Source organism: Notothenia rossii (assembly GCF_949606895.1).
Source record: "Notothenia rossii genome assembly, chromosome: 1".
Lineage (NCBI taxonomy): Eukaryota > Metazoa > Chordata > Actinopteri > Perciformes > Nototheniidae > Notothenia > Notothenia rossii.
In genome coordinates, this window is record NC_136912.1 from 18,702,255 (window position 1) to 18,724,549 (window position 22,295).

Genomic DNA, 22,295 nt, shown 5'->3' on the forward strand with positions numbered 1-22,295 from the left:
GTGCGCTCTCTCTCGCTCGCACACAAAATGGCTCGTTCCACACACACAGAGCCGAGCTTTAATGAAACACAGAGACCCAGACGTAATAGTACTTTACTGTATCATATTATTTTCAAATCAATAATTTTTCAAATTATGATTTCTTTTTTTTTAATCTTTTTTTTTTTTTAATAACCATTTTTTCCTCCCGGTCTCTCGCGCCTCCCCTGTCATACCCCCCACTTTGGGAACCACTGGTTTATAGTAATGTAAAATAACTTTTAGAGTCCTTAAATACCAACGCTTAAACATTCTCAAAACAGCTTCCATTTCACTTTCATTCACAGGACATAACATATGTAGGAACACGCTTGTTGAGTACAATAGGAGACGGCTGAACAAGAGGAAACAGCAAGCTATAGACATTCTTTAGATGTAGACTAAGGAAGGAAGAGCACTGTGCTTGACACCACATAATGTATCACTAAACTGTACTTAAGACAGGAAGTCAAGATAATAGAGACAATAGTTTTTTACATAAGGAAGTGACTCAGCAGTCTGCATCATTGATGTTACAGATGTAAGTGCGGTGCAGCAGACCGTGGGAGTGAGATAACAAACAGTGCAGGAGAGATAAGGCATTACAAATTAGTCATCATTCAACAGACGTCAGGGAGAAAAGGCAAGAGGTAAGAGGACATTTGCTTTTTGTAATTAGCAGGCTGTAACAGTTCCTTTTATTCCTTTAATGTTTGTGTGTGTGTGACTGACAGCAACAGCAGCTTGTTTAGCCTGAATGAAATACAGGAGAAGACAGTACGACCATTAGGAAGATGACATAGCAAAACATATTTTCTACAAAACAGCAGAAGGTAATCAAAATCATATAGAGCTGAAACGTCCCCCAGCTGATAAAGACAGAAACTTGCATTCCTTATGTGTTTTTTTACTTTCAAGGAATAGAGCTGAAGTCTTTCAACAATGGGAGACAAGCTTTCCTCTTGACTTGTGCTGGCTAACTGTTATCAAGCCCTGAAGCCTTATGAGAGGACTTTCTTGACTGGATTAAAGTGACACTTCTGATGAGTTTGTTTTTGACAACATTGCAATGAAGCTACTCCCTTGACACCAGCGTAATATGGCCGACTTGTCCTAAATTGACTGCCTCAGCATCGCACACTTTCCAGCTATATATAAATGTAATTTTAAAGTTGTACTTCTTCCAAGCATGGTCATATGTCCTCCAAAGAGTAATCAAAAATTGTTTTAGGAAAGGAAGCTGCTGGAAGCTCTCTCTGGCAGAATGACAAGATTCTTAGGAAATAAGAATTTCCCTTAAGAAATGGTTTTATTGTGAAAACAGGAAGCACTTCTGTAAACTTTGAATATGATATTAGCCAGCACTTTCTTATTATCCTTCCTCCTCTCCCTCCTCTGAAATGTCAACAACATTGTTCCTCATTCAAGCTTTGTTCCAGAGGAAATGTGTGCAGACATGGTGAGACTGGAAAGGGAGTATAACACCATTGGTTACGTTTAATAATTCTTCGTGTTTTGTTTTATAGATCTTGTATGATTATATATTTTTAGGAAAATAATCATGTACCAGTAGATTGCTGATAAAATATATACAAAGTCACATAATTGAAATGTGTGCTCTGAGATCCACCTTTTTCCAGTCATTTTTAAATTAACTTTACACTCTACATCAGGGGTGGGGAACCTCCGGCCTCCGGGCCGTATACGGCCCGCGAGACCATTTGGTACGGCCCTCGAGGTAATTTATAAACACACGCAAAAAAAAAAAAATTCAAGAAATCTAGACCGCAAAATAATTAAATAAGCTTGTTTTTCCTGGCCAAGTTCAGGGTCCTTGAACACAACACGAGCCTCACGTGTCATCACGTGGTATATGTCTCGTCTGACAGGAGTGCAGTTCTAACGGAGAGCACCAGAACGCGGCTCCGGGCCGGGACTTCACAAATTGCAGTACCCACTTACACATGCCGCAGTTTTTCCGTGGCTGTGTCTTTAGTTGTTAGCCCAGTGGCGATCTGTTCATCTGTCATACTGATCATACAGTCAATAACTTTGTTGTTATTAGCATCTGGTTAGCTAGCTATGCTAACGAATATAAGAAGCTTTTTCTCCAACCAGTGAGGTAAAGGCACATCTTTATATGATCATTATAGTTATAGAAAAATAAGAGAATAAAGTAAACAGGTATAAAATACTAATATGACAGTAAAAAAAAAGTTGTTATTAATAAACAAGAATACAGTTTAAAAGGGGAGTGATTTGTAAAATATCCATAAAGAAAAAAATCTGCTTATAGTTCTGTTTCATATGGGTGTTGAGAGATGTATCCATAGATCTCTTCATGTTGCTCTCAAAGTGCACCAGATTGATGCTTTTAACTTCAACATTTAAAAAAATGTCCACATGGATATGAAACTAAATGCATTTGCACACATCTTGTGTCCATATCTTTCTGTGCATGAATGCGCGGGTCATGGTCAAATATCTGGATTAAGACGTTGCTTTTTCTTTGCACAGCATGAAAGAAAGGCGAAATGAATGGGCTTTGATTTGAGTTTTTTAAGCAGACGTTGAGTTCAATCATTTGTACGGCCCTCGAAGGATGTTGTAAAAATTGAAATGGCCCTTGAGAGGAAAAAGGTTCCCCAGCCCTGCTCTACATTATCCGCATGATCAAATAATAAAAAAAAGCTGATTGTTTGGACATTTAGGTTAAGCTAAAACAATATGTGAATGCAATATTTACATTATTAATGTATAACTACTTTAGTTAATATGGCGAATTTCCTGAGAAAACTATTTTAGTTACGAGCCACATAACAAATAAGGCTGATAATGACTTTACTTTTTTTTCAGTTTTTTGCACCAGCTTCCCAGAAAGAATATCCATAGCTGCTAAATGTGCCACTATTTTCACCACACACAGTACCTATTAAACAAACCGTTTGTCAGTTATTTATCTGCGGTGCCACATACTGTACTTAAACAACATAGGTGTTGCCCAAATGAAAAGGTATAAGTGTCAGTGACCTATTACCTAATGATCTTTCCTGTCTTTGTTCACTGATATACAGTGATATAATGTTTCTTTGTCTGATTTGATGCCTTTCCGGCATTTCCTTAGACAGCCCTGCAGCCATTATCTTAGTGATTTAAGGTGAATGATTTGACAGGCAGCCTTTGGCCATCCCTCTTCTCTACTCGTATTGATTTCAACCATCTCGATTAGAGCTACATTCAGGGCAAACTGGGCTCAGACTGCGGCTGTCAGAAAAAATGTAAAAAAGTCGTTTTAAGGCATGCTTTGATATTTAAAATAAGTGTTAATATAAAGAGTGCATACACTTCTGGCATTTGGTGAAAATAATTCCTGTAGGATGTGAGTCTCCCTTCTTTGATGTGACAGTTACGACTGGAAACCACTCCACTCCCTTTCCACAATAAGTTTCCTGGAACAATGGTAGCTGGAAATGCATACACGACACGTGTGTGTGTGTGTGTGTGTGTGTGTGTGTGTGTGTGTGTGTGTGTGTGTGTGTGCGTGCGTGCGTGCGTGTGCGTGCGTGCGTGTGTGTGTACCTAGCAATACCTAACACTTCCAATGCTCAAAGTATTGATGTTTGCCCTTGTGTTTTTACGGGTTGGTGACCTTTGATGGAAAGATAATGGATGACACTTCCTAAGTGCTTTCTCCCACCAGGGGAAGGATCCCAAGTCATAGAGGTGTGAAAGCATTGCTATGCCCTGTTCATCAGGAGTCAAACAACTCATTTGATGCACTATCACTAATGGACAGCGCTTTCATTTATAAAGGATAATGCCTTTAAAAGGAACATCATTGGAGGGTAATGATCTGACCGGTACTCTGTTAGAAGCAATCCTTTTGTTGGACGATATTAAGAATCGTAGCTTTATGAGGTGCTTTCACTGATGTATGGCTTGTTAAAGTAAGGTTGAAGGCTGAATATATTCAATAACTCTATTTGTCACAGGTACATGTACTATGAAAATACATACAAGAGTTACAGCACAAATACAGAAGGTCCCATTTGGGGTTTACTCCCCAACTTCAGCAACTTCCTGTCTTAACAAGCAGAGCATGGCTTGTGTATCAGCTCTTCTGTTGAATATAAATACACCCCGGACGCATCTGGGATGATCCTTTCCCCTGTGAATTCCCACCGTTGCAAAAGTCAAAACATACACGTAGATACTTCCTGCTTCCCCTCCCTCTAATCATGTCTTTCACTTCCTCATACACATTATTATTAATCAGAAATCAGCATGCATGCAGGGTCCTCACCACGTATGTTCACTGTAGACACACCCTCTTTGCTCTCATCACTGCTAGATTAGGGTCCCTACAGCACCCTGTAAACAAAAGCATGAATCACTTGCAATTCTCCTCAACTGCCTGACTGACATTCATGGCTCACAGCTCCACTAAATCACAGTGGGTGAGTGCCCAGGGAGGCTAGAAGGCTAATAGAAACTGTCCATTAATACGAGAGGCCATTCCTTTACGTATAGTCAGAGGCGATTGGAAGAAGCAGCAATATGAAAGGAGAAAACAACCATAAGACACGTTAGATAATTATAGTCAAGTCAATTTTGTTTATATAGCCCAATGTCCTAGATGTGCCTTTAATCTGTCAGGGGAGCACTTGTCTACCCCCTTCTAGCATTGAGAGCAATTATCATATAGGAGAAACCATAGCCACAAAGTAGCAGCTATGAGTATCCCTCTCTGGAGTGAATGCTCATTATAAAAAATTAGGAATTTACAGCTTTCATTAAAAAATATCAGAGCAATAATACTATAGCACCAAACGAAAATTAGCTATATAAAGATATAGAGGAGCAATGGCGTCCTGAGCAGAGAGGTGAAGTCACACTCCCGCTGTGTGCGTTGTAATCCAAGCTTCCCTTTTATTTTATTTGCATGGATGTGAGTGCCTCCCTTAGAAACTGAAGGCAGTACACCTCAAAATGAACTAAAAGAGAAAGGATCCCTCCCCCAGGAAGGAGAAATATGCAATCATTGTTTGTTCAGAATAACACAATATAAGCAGCGGGTAGAGCACCCTTGTGATTCAATATACACTTGAGAGGAAGAACACTTTCACTTTGGATTATCCCCATTTGCAATCCAATATCCAGCTGGCCTGCTTAAGACCATACAGTATATTTTTCAGGAAGCCAGGAACACCTTTTTGACCATTTTGTTTTGGTAAAAAGAGGTGTAATCATAGGGTGTAACTGGAACCAGGACAATTGAAAGGGCTACTGAAAATCTAATACCGGGGGAGAATTTGAGGAAGCATGAAGAGGGATGGCACCCCGCTGGTTAACACAACAATTCAGTCCATCAGCCTTAACAACACAAGGTTGAAGGAAATGTGTTTCTTTCCCTCCATTGTGAAGGTTTTTCATGCGTATGTGTAGATGCCTCTGGACCAGGGGTGTCAAAACTCAATTTCATCGCGGGCCACATTCGCATAAAGGTTGCACTCAAAGGGCCGGTTGTAACTATATAAATATATAATATATATATATATAAAATAATGTATTATATTATATTATTGCCTCTGAATTGGAATATTATTGGAAAGGATAATAACTTAGTAATTAACTACGTCTGAAAGCAGAAGTCCAGGGCAAATAATTGCAAGTCTCTCGGTGCGCATGTCACAAAACGAGATGCATTGTGGGACATGTAGTTTATTGGCAACCTGCTTCTGTAAAGTGGCATGTAACCGCACAATAAACGTATTATATTCTTTGCAAGCTCTTGCGGGGCCACATAAAATGAAGTCGTGGGCCGGATTTGGCCCCCGGGCCTTGAGTTTGAGACCCTTGCTCTGGACTGAACAGCAGAACTTATTTATTTTTTGTATGCCAATGTTAGGAGCAGGGAATGACGCTATTGCTGTCAGCATATGGAGTATTACATGTCTTTTGCACTGTTGTTGTTTCAGTGTTGTAAAGGTTTTTTTTTTTATTGAAGCCGTGTTGTAAAGTTCAGGAATTATTTTTGTCTCGACTACTATCGAATGGACTACCCAACCCAGTCTCATGGTATTTCGTGTTCACCAACACGATTTTCAACTTTTTTTCGTGTTGCACAGCACAATTTTAAAAGCAATGTATTTCTATTGGTAGTCATAAAAGTTCATAAAAACATGTTCTTATTCAATAGCAAGCCACAATTATTGCTTTTATTTTAAATCGTATAATTTCGGACTTTTGCTGCCGTCTGTGAGGAAAATAAATGGGGCTCAGAGCCTCAGAATACTGAAATCTGTATTTTTTAAATCTTTGTTTCCTTTTAATTTGTTATTATTTTCAAAATAACACACTGTTATTTACTCACCAATAACACACAATTATCCTTGTTTTTATTTATTTGTTTATTTCCATAATCTCTGGCTTTTTTGGCGTCCGTCAGAAACTGAATTTCAAAATAAAAATAACCGGAAACAGACGTAGGCATTTCGAGCGATTACCCAAGATCCTCAGCTATGGTTTAAACTCGCCGATTAGATGTTTTAGCCACAATGCATGTTGGGATTTGGTGTATATATGATATGAAATCGGAAAAACATTTTAAAAGAATAAAAGAATAATTAATTCCGAGTGTTCTTGCTTTTCTCTTTGAAAGTTATTACGGCATTGTAATACACGGTTCGGCTGCATTACATATTACAGATCTGCCGTAGTTCTCTATTTATAGAGCCCTGATGAGAAGACCTTTGGAAAAACTGGAAGAAATGCAGCCGAAACTGAGTACTTGATGTGGATCATAAATATATCAACAATTAAACAACATCTTCAATTTCTCTTCACACAATACGTCTCCTTGCAGTATCAATAGTAATTCGGCTGACTTTTACATTTCATCTAATTCATAGATAGGTTATATTTACACCATAACGGTGCACTGATATAAAAGGACTTGTAGTTTTTAAAGATATTACTGATTTTCTTTGAATATAAGAATACTGAGTCTGAAATAGTATAGCAATATGCTGTAAATCATCGCAATTTATCACTATCGTTTAGTGGTTTTGCAAATAATTAACCACTCTCTGTTTTTGTACCATTCTGCGTTGAAGTACCTTCTCTTTGGCCAATTAATCTACTCGCGGTCTCCTTTTTTCCGATAGTTAGCTGTACAGCTTTACCCGCCTCAATGTCCCGACAGCAAACCTCCATGCAGTTGGAACTGAGGTTACCTACTGTAACCCCAGCTTCTATGAATAAATGGCGCAGCCCTCTAAGGCTATCGCTATTGGGTAATCCCCCTGCGCCCCCGCGCAGCACTGAAACACTTGTAGTCCACGCCCACCCGCAAGGTGGGCCCCACCCTCGGGCCTCCTTCCGGTATAAATAGGAAGGTGGCCCGGCAATCTGCTCCCATACAACATAACTTTTCTTCAGCTATTCGTAGAGCCAGTGGGGTCCCGCACTTAGAGGGCTGCGCCATTTACTCATAGAAGCTGGGGTTACAGTAGGTAACCTCAGTTCTATTTCGTATATGGCTTCGCCCTCTAAGGCTATCGCTATTGGGTTAAGGGCGAAGCATGATGTAGTCTGCGCCCCACTGGGTCCGCCCGGCACTAGAAGCACAGACATACCTGCTCAATAACACCCCCCTGCCTGATGTGCCATGCGTAATGGCTCATCACCGTACCTGGAACATAGCAAAACATGCCTATCTTCCCGACGGGGTGAAGGCTGGGAACAATACATACCGGCCGCTGTGAGAAAGTAGAGACGAAAGTCCCACCTCGTCCTGCGATCGTAGTGGGGGAACAGCAGCTCTCTGCGTGCAGACAGGCAGGAGAGCGCACAGCTGGATCCCTGACGTCACTCACTCTGACCAGGCACTCCGTACAAAGTGTGTTAGAGGAAAAAGGAACATCCCTCCTATAAGAGGGGAAATGGGCCGCTCTCCGCGTGCCAAAAGGCAGGAGAGAGGCGCACAGATGGCTCCCTGACGTCACTCACCCCGACAGGACACCCAGTACAAGGTGTGTCAGAGAGGAATGGGAGACATCCCTCAAATAAAAATGAATAAATGAACAGGGGGAAGACCAAGATGCAGCCGTGCAAATATCTTCGACTGGCATTCCTCCGTGCAAAGCCGTGGAGGAGGAAATTCCTCTGGTGGAGTGCGCCTTGATGTTCTCCGGGGGCTCCACCCCAGAGGAGACATATGCCTGTGACACAGCCTCACACAGCCAGTGTGACAGCCGTTGTGCAGACAGAGGTTGCCCGATCGAGCTCTCTCTATAGTGCACGAACAGGCGCTGAGAACGGCGCCAGGCCACCGTGCGCGCCACATAGCAGGACAGCGCGCGCACCGGACAGAGGAGATTTAGAAAAATAGCGGGGGTAAAAACCGCGCAAGACACTGTTCCTGGGATGACAGGAGTGTTTCTTGTATCCCATGGAACTGCTGGGGGGAGAGGCTTCTCTGTGAAGTGCCGTAATGGTCTTCATGGTGACGAGCCACGCCATCGCCCCCGCTGCCCGTGAGGCAAAAGGGCTGCGAGGGAGTTTCCACACACTGCCTTTCACTCCGTCTCTCCTCATGAGGCGCGTACACGCCCAGGGGATGAGAGGTGTGTGCATGCTGTCCACACGAGGCGTTATAACGGTGCTCGTGGTTATTATGACCGTGTGTAGGAGGCATATCTGGGACAGAGGTATGCCGCGAGTTCTGCAGTTTATAAACCAATAGGTTAAAACAGCAGGCTTCTGCAGCGAATGAACCACCTCTGGAGTGTCTCCCTGTTGGAAGAGACTCAGGGGGATCATCACGTGACCAGCTGACGCCAACGCCGAGCAGCTGCGTCACGGAGAGGGCTGTGTGGGTTGTGACACGCCGGAGGAGAGCTGTCAGTTCTTCCCCTCGCTGCCGCGAGAGTCGCGCTCTCATGCTGGCTGAGTTTAACTCCACTCCCAGATAAACGATTGTCTGAGAGGGAAGAGGACAGCTCTTCTTCCAATTTATTATGAAACCCAGGCTTTGACAGATGCGATACAAGATGTACCGTCTGTAAAGCGACTTCCTCCCTGGTGCGAGCCAACAAATAGCAGGTCGTCCAGAGGAAAACCACACTCTCATCCCTCCTCTGTGTAGTGGCTCCAGCCTTCTCTACACAAATGCGAGGAGCCAGGAAATATCCGAACGGCAGACGATTGTCTGGTCTGATATTCCCTGAATGGAAAACGCAGGAATTTCCTGTGTTTCGGGATGATGGGTACGTGGAAGTATGCATCCTTCAGGTGGAAGTGAACCAGTCGTCCTGGTGAAAACATTCCAGCACCTGTTTGATCGTCAGCATGTGGAATACTGACAGATCCAGGATGTCTCATTCCCCCAGTCTTTTTCGGGATTAGAAAAATAACGGGAGTGAAAACCCCTGATTTTCCTCCCTTTGAGGAACCCTGGAAATATCCTCTTTCAACAGGAGTTCCAGCAGCTCGGATTGGAGCGCAAGACATAGCTTCTGGGAGGACAGGAGTGTTTCCTGTATCCCATTGAACTGTGGGGGTGGGGGAGAGGCGAACTGCAGGACGTATCCTCTGCTGATCAGCCTGCTCATCCATCTGTCCATCAGACACACGCGCTGCCACTCTGAGAAACACTCTAAGAGCGGGCGCACATGCTTGAGATGTTCTGTGGTCGTCATGGCAACGAGCCACGCCAGGGAGTCTCCACACGCTGCGTTTCACTCCGGCTCTCATCATGAGGCGTGTACACACTCAGGGGATGAATGGAGGTGTGTGCAGTGCTGTCCACACGAGGCGTTATAACAGCGCTCATGGGTTTATTATGACCGTGTGTAGGAGGCGTATCTCGGACAGAGGAATGCCGCGAGCTCTGCAGGTTATTAACCGAGGTTAAAACCGGCAGGCTTCTGCAGCGAGCCCTGCTGTCTACTTAATGAACAGATTAGTGGCAGCCGGCTTAATTAGCGAGCTCTGCAGGTTATTAACCGATAGGTTAAAACCAGCAGGCTTCTTGCAGCGAGACCTGGCACCGTGGCGCTGCGGGCGCTACCGCTGGGGGCACTCAGCCTGGAATACTGCTCATTCCCCCGTTCTGGCTTCTCTGTGATGCCATTGCCCTCGCCGCCACTGTGAGGCGAAAGGGCTGCGAGGAAGCCTCCACACGCTGCGTTTCACTCCGACTCTCATCATGAGGCGCGTACACGCTCAGGGGATGGATGGAGGTGTGGGCAGTGCTGCCCACATGAGGCGTTATAACGGCGCTCATGGGTTTATTAAGGCCGTGTGTACGAGGCGTATTTCGGACAGAGGAATGCCGCGAGCTCTGCAGGTTATTAACCGAGGTTAAAACGGGCAGGCTTCTGCAGCGAGCCCTGCTGGTAATCAACAGATTAGTGGCAGCCGGCTTAATTAGCGAGCTCTGCAGTTAATTGACCGATAGGTTAAAACCAGCAGGCTTCTGTAGCGAGCCCTGGCGCCGTGGCGCTGCGGGCGCCGTGGCGCTGCGGGCGCTTCCGCTGGGGGCACTCAGCCTGGAATACTGCTCATTCCCCCGTTCTGGCTTCTCTGTGATGTGCTGTAATGGTCGTCATGGTGACGAGCCACGCCATTGCCCTCGCCGCCGCTGGCCGTGAGGCGAAAGGGCTGCGAGGAAACCTCCACACGCTGCGTTTCACTCCGGCTGTCATCATGAGGCGTGTACACGCTCAGGGGATGAGTGGAGGTGTGTGCAGAACTGTCCCCATGAGGCGTTATACCGGCGCTCATGGGTTATTATGACCGTATGTAGGAGGCGTATCTCGGACAGGGGAATGCCGCGAGATCTGCAGGTTTATTAACCGATAGGTTAAAACCAGCAGGCTTCTGCAGGGAGCCCTGCTGCCTACTTAATCAACAGATTAGTGGCAGCCGGCTTAATTACCGGCTCCGCTTCCTCGGAGGCTCTCGCGGAGCAGACCAGGAGCGGGGGAGCTTCACTCCCCTTTGACTCGCCGCCGGGAGACCCTGTCTCTGGGGTGGCGGGGGAGCGGGGCGGTTGCTGTGGGCGTCTCTCCGCTTGCGGTCTCCTGTGGCCGGCGTGGACGCCGCGACTGCTGCGGGCGTTGGTGCCGCTGTGGCAGCTCAGCCGACTGGAGCCAGCTGTACATGCTGGCGAATGCCGTCCACCTGTTCCGCGGCCGTCTTCATGAACTGGGGTCCGAACAGCCCGTCCGGGCTGATTGGAGCGTCCAGTAGCACTTTTCTGGCCGTCTCCGTAACAGACGCCGCCGCGCTGTGGTGACGGAGAGGGGTAAAGCATGTTCGGCCGCCAAGCTGGCACCCTGCTCCGACTCTGTCTCCCCCGTCTGGGGGAGAGGAAGGAGGGGAGAACCGAACGGTGAACCGGGGAGGGAGGCGGGGCAGGAGTTGCTTCGGACTCCTGCCCAGCACTCTGCCCCAGGGACACGAGGCCCCGTCCGCGGGCTCGTAAGCCTGGACCGGCCAATCGTCCTCCTCGGCCACAGCAGCAAGAGTGTCCGCTCTCCGCTTCCTGTCACCCGAGGGGAGACGAGCGCAGTGCATGCTACCTGCTGGTTTAGAGCCGCGTACGCGTGCTCTGACCCCCGGCAGGATTCGCATACTGCTTTTATCTCTGCAGGTCATAAATCATTATGAACCCAGAGCCACATGAGGGACAACCACGGACGCAGTTGTTGCTCATGATGATTCTCAATTGCTGTGCTTCAGTAACTGTGCTGGTTTGCTGAAAAAAAGAGGGAGCAGATTGCCGGGCCACCTTCCTATTTATACCGGAAGGAGGCCCGAGGGTGGGGCCCACCTTGCGGGTGGGCGTGGACTACAAGTGTTTCAGTGCTGCGCGGGGGCGCAGGGGGATTACCCAATAGCGATAGCCTTAGAGGGCGAAGCCATATACGAAATAGAACCAGCCTGTTTCGGTTCGACAACGGCGGCGGTGGGGGCGGCGGCGGTTTTGACAGTTTCTAAGGCCGCAGAGCTGCTGCTGGGTTCATCTGGCTTCGCTGTTTGAAGAAGGTCCAGGCTCCGGAGATGTGGATGTCAGGGATGTGACCTTCCAGTTGTTAAATTTAAGTTTAGATTGACTGTATTTAGTTTTCTTCTGCGCTAGTTCTTCTGACATGTTTGCAAGTGTATATATTCTTTCTATCTCTAGGTTAACGGCTGACACACACAGAACAACGTAACAAATAAAGTAAACAACGTAACAAATAAACAAATCTAAGCTTTTTTATTCGTTGTAATTTACAAGAATGGTGTGACAATGTCCTATTTGATTGGGTTAAAATGTACATATTCTTCCTGTTATGTCTGCCTGCTTTATTTTACCTAATGCAAAGTGACCTGCTCCATCGAAATCCGTTGCATTGACCCGAAGACACATTTTGATTCCTAGCTTTCAAATTATATCAGGATTGTTTTTGTACTCCAAATATTAAGAAAAAAAAATGTCACATTATATAATGACTGTTACAGAGTCATCATTTTGAGAAAAAGGCCTTTAAAGTTTTCTCTTCTCTGGAATCCATCGATCTGATTGATTATTAGCAGAGCAAATGATCAAAATACTACGGAGGGAAGATATTTTTGTTTGGATTACTGCACTCACGAGAAACACCGGCTGTTGTTATGCCTGCTGTGACGTCAACTTACTCCGTTCTCCGCTTGTTATTATGCCGTTACAAGCTTCAAACCATATTTATCATCTGAATTTGCCGAAACAAGTTTAATATTCTGAAAGCCAAGACTTTGTTTATTTGAAATCAGATGAAAACAAACTGTAACGGACCCTGCCGTTTTATCTATGATTACTATGCCTTACATTCATAATTTCAGCGGGAGGGAGGGGAACGGCGCTGCGGAAGAGCAGAGTGGCCAGTGAGAGGCGAGAGTCTTCCCTTTACAAGTTTAAAAAATGGGTGTAGCTAATGAGATTGAATATACAGTATATAACAATAAAAAATAACAAAATATACACAGCTAGATCAGATCTCGTTGTAGATGCTACTTTAGAGTAGAGGGGAATTATTGAAACGGGATTTGTACAGCGCCGCGTGTATACGTGTGTGTTTGTGTATTTTTGCGTTTGTGTGTATTGTGTTTGTTTCCTGGGGAAAACACTCACGAGAAACACCGGCTGTTTTTATGCCTGCAGTGACGTTAAATTACTCCATTCTCCGCTTGTAATTATCAAAGTTGTAGGCCTATTTATCATCTGAATTTGCCGAAACAAGTTTAATATTCTGAAAGCCAAGACTTTGCTTATTTGAAATCAGATAAAAACAAACTGTAACGGACCCTGCCGTGTTATCTATGATTGCTACTGTATGCACCTTACATTAATAATTTCAGCAGGAGGGAGGGGGAGCGGCGCTGAGGAACAGCAGAGTGGTGAGTGAGAGCTGTCATCTTCCCTTTACAAGCTTCAAACATGCCTCTAGCTAGTGAGATTGAATATAACAATAAAAAATAAATATATACACAGCTAGATCAGATCGCGTTTTAGATGCGACTTTAGAGTAGAGGGGAATTATTGAAACGGGATTTGTACAGTTTTCTGCGGCATCTGCGAAAATGTGGGGCAGGGCGGAAAAGTGGGGGGGGGGGGGGCAATGGCCCCCTGGACCCCCCGCTTCCGGCGCCCTTGGTAAATAGTATAAGAAATGTGCAGAATAATTAATGGTGGAGGTATACACACATATTGATAGATTTCTTGAAATGCGCTGTTGAGGAACCTGTGATCCAAGATTTTCACTCATTGCATACACCGTAGTTGTGTATATTATATGTCAATAACCTTTGAAAATCTTGAAAGGGATGTGCAAAATAGCCATTATACAGTCTTTAATTAACTATTAGTAGAGAATAACGAGTAATGAATATACTTTATTACTTGTTTCCATTCATGTCATTTGCAGATAAATGTTTAGTCTTCTCAAGCACCAACTATCAAATATCTTTCCTGATTGTTGGCACTTGACAATCATCTTCCCTGAATTTTAGTCAGGTGTAACTAAAGTCTGATTTAAGGGTTGTTTATATTTCACATCATTAATCAGAATCTGCAAAGTAACTCAAATAAGTGTAGTGGACTAAAAATACCAGGTTGGGGGGGGGGGGGGGGGGGGGGGCGTTCGATTCCAGTTTTGGATAGTCTGGCATGGTTTCGTTCCATTTCAAATAGCTGTTTGACGCTAGGCCAACCTTGGCGCACTGCCACTCAAACATCCAATTCCAGAGCTTGAATATTAATCACGGGGACTGTAGTCCTAAACGATAGCTGGGGATTATGGGTAGTGTAGTGTCTTAGGCCATCCTAAACTCCTAGTGGCCTATGTCTGTTTCCGGTTATTTTTATTTTGAAATTCAGTTCCTTACGGACGTCAAAAAATCACGAGATTATGGAAATAAACCAATAAATAAAAACAAGGATAATTATGTGTTATTGTTGAGTAAATAACAGTGTGTTATTTGAAAAGAATAAAAAAAAATACAGATTTCAGTATCCTGAGCCTCTCAGCCCCATTTATTTTCCTCACAGACGGCAACAAAAGTCAGAAATTATACGATTTCAAACAAAAGCAATAATTGTGGCTTGACATTGAGTAAGAACATGTTTTTATGAACCACAGAGCTTCCGGTCTTCCTATAACACGTAAAGCCGTGAGACTACACTGTAAGAAACGTACGTATTTAACTGGCAGCAATTGACAAGTTACTTACTGTAATTCATTTTACAATTGCTGCGAGTTAAATACTGTAATTCATTTTACAGTAAGTAACTTGTCAATTGCTGCCAGTTAAATACGGTAAAATGAATTACAGTAAGTAACTTGTCAATTGCTGCCAGTTAAATACTGTAAAGGAAATCACAGTATTTACAAGTTTTTATTTACAGTAACAGTGTAAAATGAAACACAGTAACTTCCAAGTACGGTATTTGTGTTTACGGTAATAGTGTTTTGACTGTAAAATGAAACACAGTAATATTTAATTACTTTATTTTTTGTTACAGCAGTAGTGTTATAGCTGTAGAATAAAACAGTAATTTCGAAGCATTGTATTTTTGTTTAAGCTAATAGTATTTTAACTTTAAAATAAAACACTGCCATTTAAAAAGTACTGTATTTTTGTTTACGGTAATAGTGTTTCAATTGTAAAATAGAAAGACTAAATTAATGCTATAATTTTAAGTTACAGTATCAGTATCGTAACTGTAACATTTGTTATTATAGTATACTTCATGTCATGCTGGTAATTTACAGATTACCAGAAATTCTTGACAAAATGTTAAAGCTCACCAATAGCTGCAGGGAGACAGCATACAATACATTTTAACAATGTGTTCTTAATTGTTGAACGGTATCAAGACCATGTATTTTCTTGTGTAAATGATCAATATTTTGATAGCTTTTTGAGACCTCCCCCAGCTGCAATCGGCTATTCTCGTCTACTTTCGAGCTGCCACAATAATAATACAAATGATGATTATTACCTTACTTTTGTCTATTTTTATTCCTCTATGTTGCGTTTTTAATTAAGGTGCAATGCCAAGACACAGTTGTAGTTCTTCCATTTTGCAAAGACATGGGGTCTTACAAATATATCTAATAAGTATATAAAATATCTAGTATAGCCAAACTAGTAATTACACTGCATCAAGATTATATATATTAAGAAAAATATGTTGGTTTATTTAAGATATTTTAGCTATAAATGGTTTTTTTCGGTTGGTTCTTTCTTTTTTGTTTACTGTGATCTTCTACCGTACATTGTTGGTTACTGTGATCATCTATAGTACATTGTTGGTTACTGTGATCATCTACAGTACATTGTTGGTTACTGTGATCTTCTAGTACATTGTTGGTTACTGTGATCATCTACAGTACATTGTTGGTTACTGTGATCATCTACAGTACATTGTTGGTTACTGTGATCTTCTACAGTACATTGTTGGTTACTGTGATCATCTACAGTACATTGTTGGTTACTGTGATCTTCTACAGTACATTGTTGGTTACTGTGATCTTCTACAGTAGCCTACATGGTTTGTTACTGTGATTTTATATAGTTGGGACGTTACTACTGCTATTTCTACAGTAACTCCAGAGTTGCTGTAATTTTTGGTTCGAAACACGGTATTATACTCTAAAATGGTATACAGTAATTTACTGTGCACAAACACTGTAAATAACTGTGGATTTCACAGCCATTTTTTACAGTGTACCAATAGAAATACATTGCTTTTAAAATCGTGCTGTGCAACACGAAAAAAGGGGAAAATCGTGTTGGTGAACATGAATCAATAGATAAAAAATCGTGTTGGTGAACACGAAATGCCATGAGACTGGGTTGGACTACCATGCTAATTGGAGGCCATTTTGTAAACTTTGGTTATACCCAGACCTTTCATCATACCGTCATTATCAGATCAAGATTATAATTAATCCAAAGCTTGCTTTACCTGCAACATGATTGTTCATGTTTACATCATCCTTATGAAAACCGCATCTCACACACATATTTTTTCTACCATGTTAAATCCTTCTGATACAATTTGTCAAAGTTTTGACAATGCACTCTGGCCAATTATTACAGTTACCTAACCACGCCTGTTAGATGGCCCTTACATAGGCCCCAAATAGAGTGGTGAAGTCACGCCCTTCTACTTCCGGTCCATGGGACCTTATTTCTGAAAAATTATGTATTGAAGTCAATGCAGAGAGAAAACTTATCTTTCGATCCCGTTCGAATTGGCCATGAATTACACATTTGTCAATCTTAAAGAATCATTTCCATGTCAAAAAAGTCACAGTTTGTCGTAAAACTGTTGAAATATAAGACTATGAAAAATATGGAACTAGAAAGACTACAAATCCCAGAGTTGTGTAACTGATGTCACAATTGTTTTCCTCCACTAAATAAGAGATAGCTAAGATAAGATAACTTTAACGAGATGCCTGTGTGCTTAGTACCAGGTTGTTATCATACCAGCAATGGGTCTTGCTCGTTCTTTCGCTTCCCGTCTGATAAAAGGGCCAGGAGTGGCTGGATCAAGTTAGCTACCTAGCTAGTAGCAAGCAAATTCGTTAGCATTACAGCCTTAGCCTTGTCATTTGTATTAGCCTTAACATCAAGTAACATTAAGTAACCCAACATTTTAAACAGTAAGAGTAGTAGTCATATTTCGTGAACGCTTTGAAGAGTACTGTCACACTGGTGTGATCATTCTATAATACACCATTTAAGCCCGGGGGATAAATGCTAATGCTAACGCCACATTAGCATCGGCGATTTGTTGTACTTCAATCTATCTGCACAAATGGTTGACATTAAACATTAAAAAGATCAGGCAGTTCAGAGAGAATCAAAGGAAGGCAGGCAGTTTTGCATGACATTCTTCTGGACGTGTTTCATTTTGGTGATATGGGTAGTCAATCCCTTTTTTTGGCAAGACAGTAGTGACGGCCATCTTGGGGACGTGTGTTGTGCGAGACCAGAGATGTAGTTCATTGAGCGTTTCACACAAAAAAATGTGTTACTTCACAGTTCTCATTCATAACACTCCGTTCGATGTCTCACTATGGGATGCGCCTCATCGCGGAGCAAACAGAAGCATTAATCTCATTACGCCAATCCTGATTGGCTGGTGATCTTGACGTCAGCGTCAGGGAATCCACCCCCTATAAGTAGCTTGCGCTACGCCGCATGCGTCATTCAAACACCTCTTCTCGCTTCAGAGCACATCTCGATAAAGATCAGTAGCTAGCTAGCTTAACGGTCCACAGACTGATTTACGAAGCTAACCTTCGGTCGACGGGCGCTCGCCGGCTACTTCTATATATACTTCTGCAAGAAGACTGTTAATACCAACACACCAGTTAGTATTGCAAATCGACCTCGCCGTTTTCTCCTCGGGAATAAAGGTAAGGTTTTGATTTTTTCAAGCTAGCAACACACGTGTTGCTAGCTTGTCTTCCCTCACTACCGACACCACGGTAGCGAGGACGTTTTTTCTTTTTCTCTCTCACACCAGAGGAGGGGAAGATAAAAAGGGTATTAACACACCAGTTAATATTCTTTGAGAATAAAATTCTACACCGTCGTTTTTTCTCCGGATTAACGACAGTTGGGGAAGTATTGTTTCTCAGCAACGTACCTGTTACGAGCGGGTCCTCTCCACGCCGTCACCACGGCGACCGAGATGGACGCTTCTCTCCCTCACACCAGAGGAGTCAGGGACTCGGAGGCTCGGCTCTGTGGCTGCGGGTTGAAGATATCAGGCACAGACTCACACCAGGTCTGCTCGTCCTGTCTCGGGCTGGAACACGCCCAGGAGGCTATCGACAACCCCGGCTCGTGCGGACATTGTGCCCGCTTCACCATCAAGAGCCTCCGCCGACGGCTAGCACGCCAAGCTAGCTTGTCGGGTCAGGACTCCCTCATGTCCTCTGATTTACCGGACGGAAATCAGGACACGGGGGCGTCCACCACAGAGATGGAGCCCCGCACTGTGTCGGTCTGGGGCTCATCAGTAGTGGCAGCTGCAGAACCGGAGTCCCGCGCCGTGTCAGGCTGGGACTCGGTGGCAGCGAGGGACGTGCGAGCGGAGCCCCGCGCTGTGTCAAGCTGGGGCTCCCAACTGGACCTCACCATGGTCTCGCCCGCGGATGATGTCCCGGAGTTGGACTACATGGAGGACGAAGAGGATGAAACCTCTGGATTCCTCCTGTCCGACTCTGATGAGCAAGACGATGATGTCTTCGTGTCATCAGCTCAGACTGCAAAGCCGGGAGCGATGGCTGCTCTCCCGGGCGATAGCACACCAGCTTTGCCCTGTCTGAGTATAGACCTGCAGGCCGTGTGTCAGCGTGCCGCAGCCAGCCTAGACATCCCATGGCCCGAAATGGCCAAGGAGACCTACAGGTCCCGTTACGAGGGGAAAAATGTGCCCCAAGCAACGAGGACAAAGAGGCAACTCCTGCCGGTCTTCCCGGAGATGTTGGATGAGGTGTCGATCTCGTGGAGAGACCGGCCCTTCAGCAACAAGGCCCCAATCCAGGGTGCCTCCTCCCCTAGACTGCGACGGTATGGAGAGGCTCGGCCTGCTCCGCATACCGCCGATGGAACCGCTGGTGGCAGCTCACCTCCTCCCGAGGATGGCGACTACACCGAGCAGGAACCCCACGCTGCCGGCAAAGGCGGACCGGTTCCAGTCAACCATGACTGAACGGTCCTACAGAGCCTCAGCATTGTCTGCCAGGGCTTTGAACATTTCCTCGCTGCTAACCGCTTACCAAGCGGAGCTCTGCGAGGATCTATCGAGTAATCCTGGACCGGCAGTACTGGACGAGATAGCCGCGATCACGGACATCTGTCTCCGCGTTCAACGCTGCGCCGTCCAGGCCACGGGAAAGGCAATGGGAATTATGGTGGTGCAGGAAAGAGCTAGATGGCTCAACCTCACCAACCTCCCAAAACCGGGAAAGAGAGGATGTGCTGGACATGCCCATCGTTCCCGAGGGGATTTTCGGATCTGCGCTCGCTTCTATGCAGAAGAGATGCGAGTCCAAGAAGAAGGAAGACGAGGCCCTCCACCTCTGTCTTCCTCGATGGGTCCAGCCGCTGCCTTCACAGCGGCAGTCCTTCGCCCAAGCTACCTCAGCTGCTCGGTTTAAAGTACCGAAACAGCAGAGGTCACGGCCCGCCCCGAGTCCCCAGCCCAGGCAGGAGACGAGGGCGAATTGGCCCAGAAAGTCTCCGGTTCCGGCTGCAGCCCAGGCGCAGCCAACCCGGAATTTCGGCCAGCAGGCGAGGAAGAAGAAGCTGGCGGCCTGACAGCCTCCTCTTCTTCCCTCGGTGACGGAGCTGGAAGGTTCCCCAGCTCCAGATGTGTTCCCGCTGCCTCGAGAGATGCCTCAAAGCCATCCTCAAGTGCACCAAAACACATGTCACAATATTGCTCTGTTTTCTCGGATAAAGCATTTTCCGCTGACGCATCCAGGCCTCAGGCTGAGGGCGCAGCTCAGAAAAATGAAAGAGAAAACAATAAAACCAATAAACAGCCCCACATTTGTTCCCCTTTTGAGAGCAGCTACGGCCTCTCTCAAAAGGCGGATGATGAACGGGTCTGTGAAGGCACCGCCGCCACGCGCATGCGCAGTAACGACTGGGGCTGTGAGGCTACCACCGTCACGTGCAGGCGCAGTGCCGGCTGGGGTTGTGAAGGCACCTCCGTCACGCGCATGCGCAGTGTCGGTGGGGACTGTCAAATCGGGGTACCACCGTGTTCAGACACTAGAGGGCCCCATAACACAACAAATAGAGACTCAGAGGGCAAAAGACGTGACATCTCCGCTGGCTCTAAGGAGCGAACAGTGGAAGATGCTCACAACGTCTGCTTGGGTGTTCAAGACAGTTACACGGGGTTACAGACTCCAATTCGCTGTCACCCCCCCTTGCTTCTCGGGCGTTCTGTATTCACAGGCCCGAGGGGAGTCAGCCCACATTATAGAAAGAGAGATTCTCTCACTTCTAGAAAAGGAGGCTATATCTATAATACCCGCCGAGCAGAGTCAGAGCGGCTTTTATTCCAAGTATTTCCTCGTTCCCAAACGGGGAGGGAACGGAATTCGGCCAATACTAGATTTGAGGGCTCTGAAAAATATCTAAGAAGATACAAATTCAGAATGCTCACTCACACATCTCTGCTGCGTCTCGTGCGACAAAACGACTGGTTTACATCAGTCAACCTGAAAGATGCGTATTTCCACATCCCAGTATATTACCCACACAGGAAATATCTGAGGTTCGCATTTCAGGGGATCTGTTACGAATACAGAGTACTTCCCTTCGGTCTGTCTCTCAGTCCAAGAGTGTTTGTACGATGTACGGAAGCCGCGATAGCCCGTTAAGACAACAGGGTATTCGCCTGGCAACCTACCTAGACGACTGGCTGCTTCTCGCACAGTCGGAACAGGAGACTATTACGCAGACAAATGTCCTCGTAAAGCACCTGCTCAACCTGGGTTTCATAATAAACACAGAAAAGAGCATGTTGTGCCCGGCACAGACTGTACTCTTCCTGGGTTTACACCTGAACTCGGTGCCCAGCCCGCCTGTCAGCGGAAAGAGTGAAAGCTTTCAGAGCTTGCCTCGCTCATTTCCAGCTGCGCAAACATGTTCTTTTCAGATCATGCCTGCGGTTACTGGGGCTCATGGCGTCAGCCATCCTGGTTGTACGGCTGGGACGGTTACACATGAGGGAGTTTCAGCGCTGGGTAGCCGCTCTAAAACTAAACCCCGCGCGTCATGGAGCACGGAGAGTGATGGTTACTGTGAAATGCGTAATGGCACTGCGCCACTGGCTGCACCCGACTTTTCTGATACGGGGCGTGCCTATGGGTGCTGTCCTTTCACGGAAGGTGGTCACCACAGACGCATGTCTGACAGGCTGGGGAGGTATTTACGAAGGTCGTCCGGTGAGGGGTCTCTGGAGCAGAGACCTCCAGCGGTCGCACATAAATTACCTGGAGCTTTTAGCGGTGTTCCTCACCCTAAAACGCTTTCTGCCTTTTCTCAGAGGACACCATGTCCTTGTGAGGACGGACAATACGACCACAATATCGTATATAAACCGACAAGGGGGTTTGCGCTCTCTCCAGTTACACATGCTGGCACACAAACTGATCTTGTGGAGCTGCGGCCGTCTCCTCTCTCTGAGAGCGACGCACGTACCGGGTGTGATGAACCTCGGTGCAGACCTGCTGTCCAGAGGTGTACCACTATATGCAGACTGGACTCTACATCCAATGATTGTGAGCCAGCTGTGGGTGCGTTACGGCCGAGCCGCGGTAGATCTGTTCGCATCAAAAGAAAATGCTCACTGTCAGCTTTTCTTTTCAATGCGCGATCAAAACGCACCATTAGGCGTGGACGCGCTCGCGCACATTTGGCCTCCGGTCCTCCTGCTTCCTCCACTAGGTCTCTTTATGACTGTAAGTGGAGGGTGTTTGAGGACTGGTGCCTTCAAAAAGGGCACACCTCTTTTCAATGCCCTGTGGGAGTGATTTTATCATTTCTACAGGACCTAATTGATCAACACAGAGCTTTCTCCACGATCGAAGTCTACCTGGCTGCTATTGCTGCATGCCATGTGGGTTTTGAGGGTAAGACGGCTGGCCAGCATCCTCTGGTCTGCCGTTTTATGAAGGGAGCTTGCAGGCTCCTTCCTGTTTCCA

General features: G+C 45.5%; 1 long non-coding RNA gene across 1 annotated transcript in view; it reads left to right on the forward strand.

Annotated features, from left to right (window-relative positions):
• Window positions 1-650: 650 nt before the first annotated feature.
• LOC307042345 overlaps window positions 651-22,295 on the forward strand; it is a 40,675-nt gene continuing 19,030 nt past the window's right edge. The window contains exon 1 of the long non-coding RNA XR_013809086.1: window positions 651-668. This is a non-coding gene — a long non-coding RNA (uncharacterized lncRNA). The remainder of the gene's footprint in view (window positions 669-22,295) is intronic.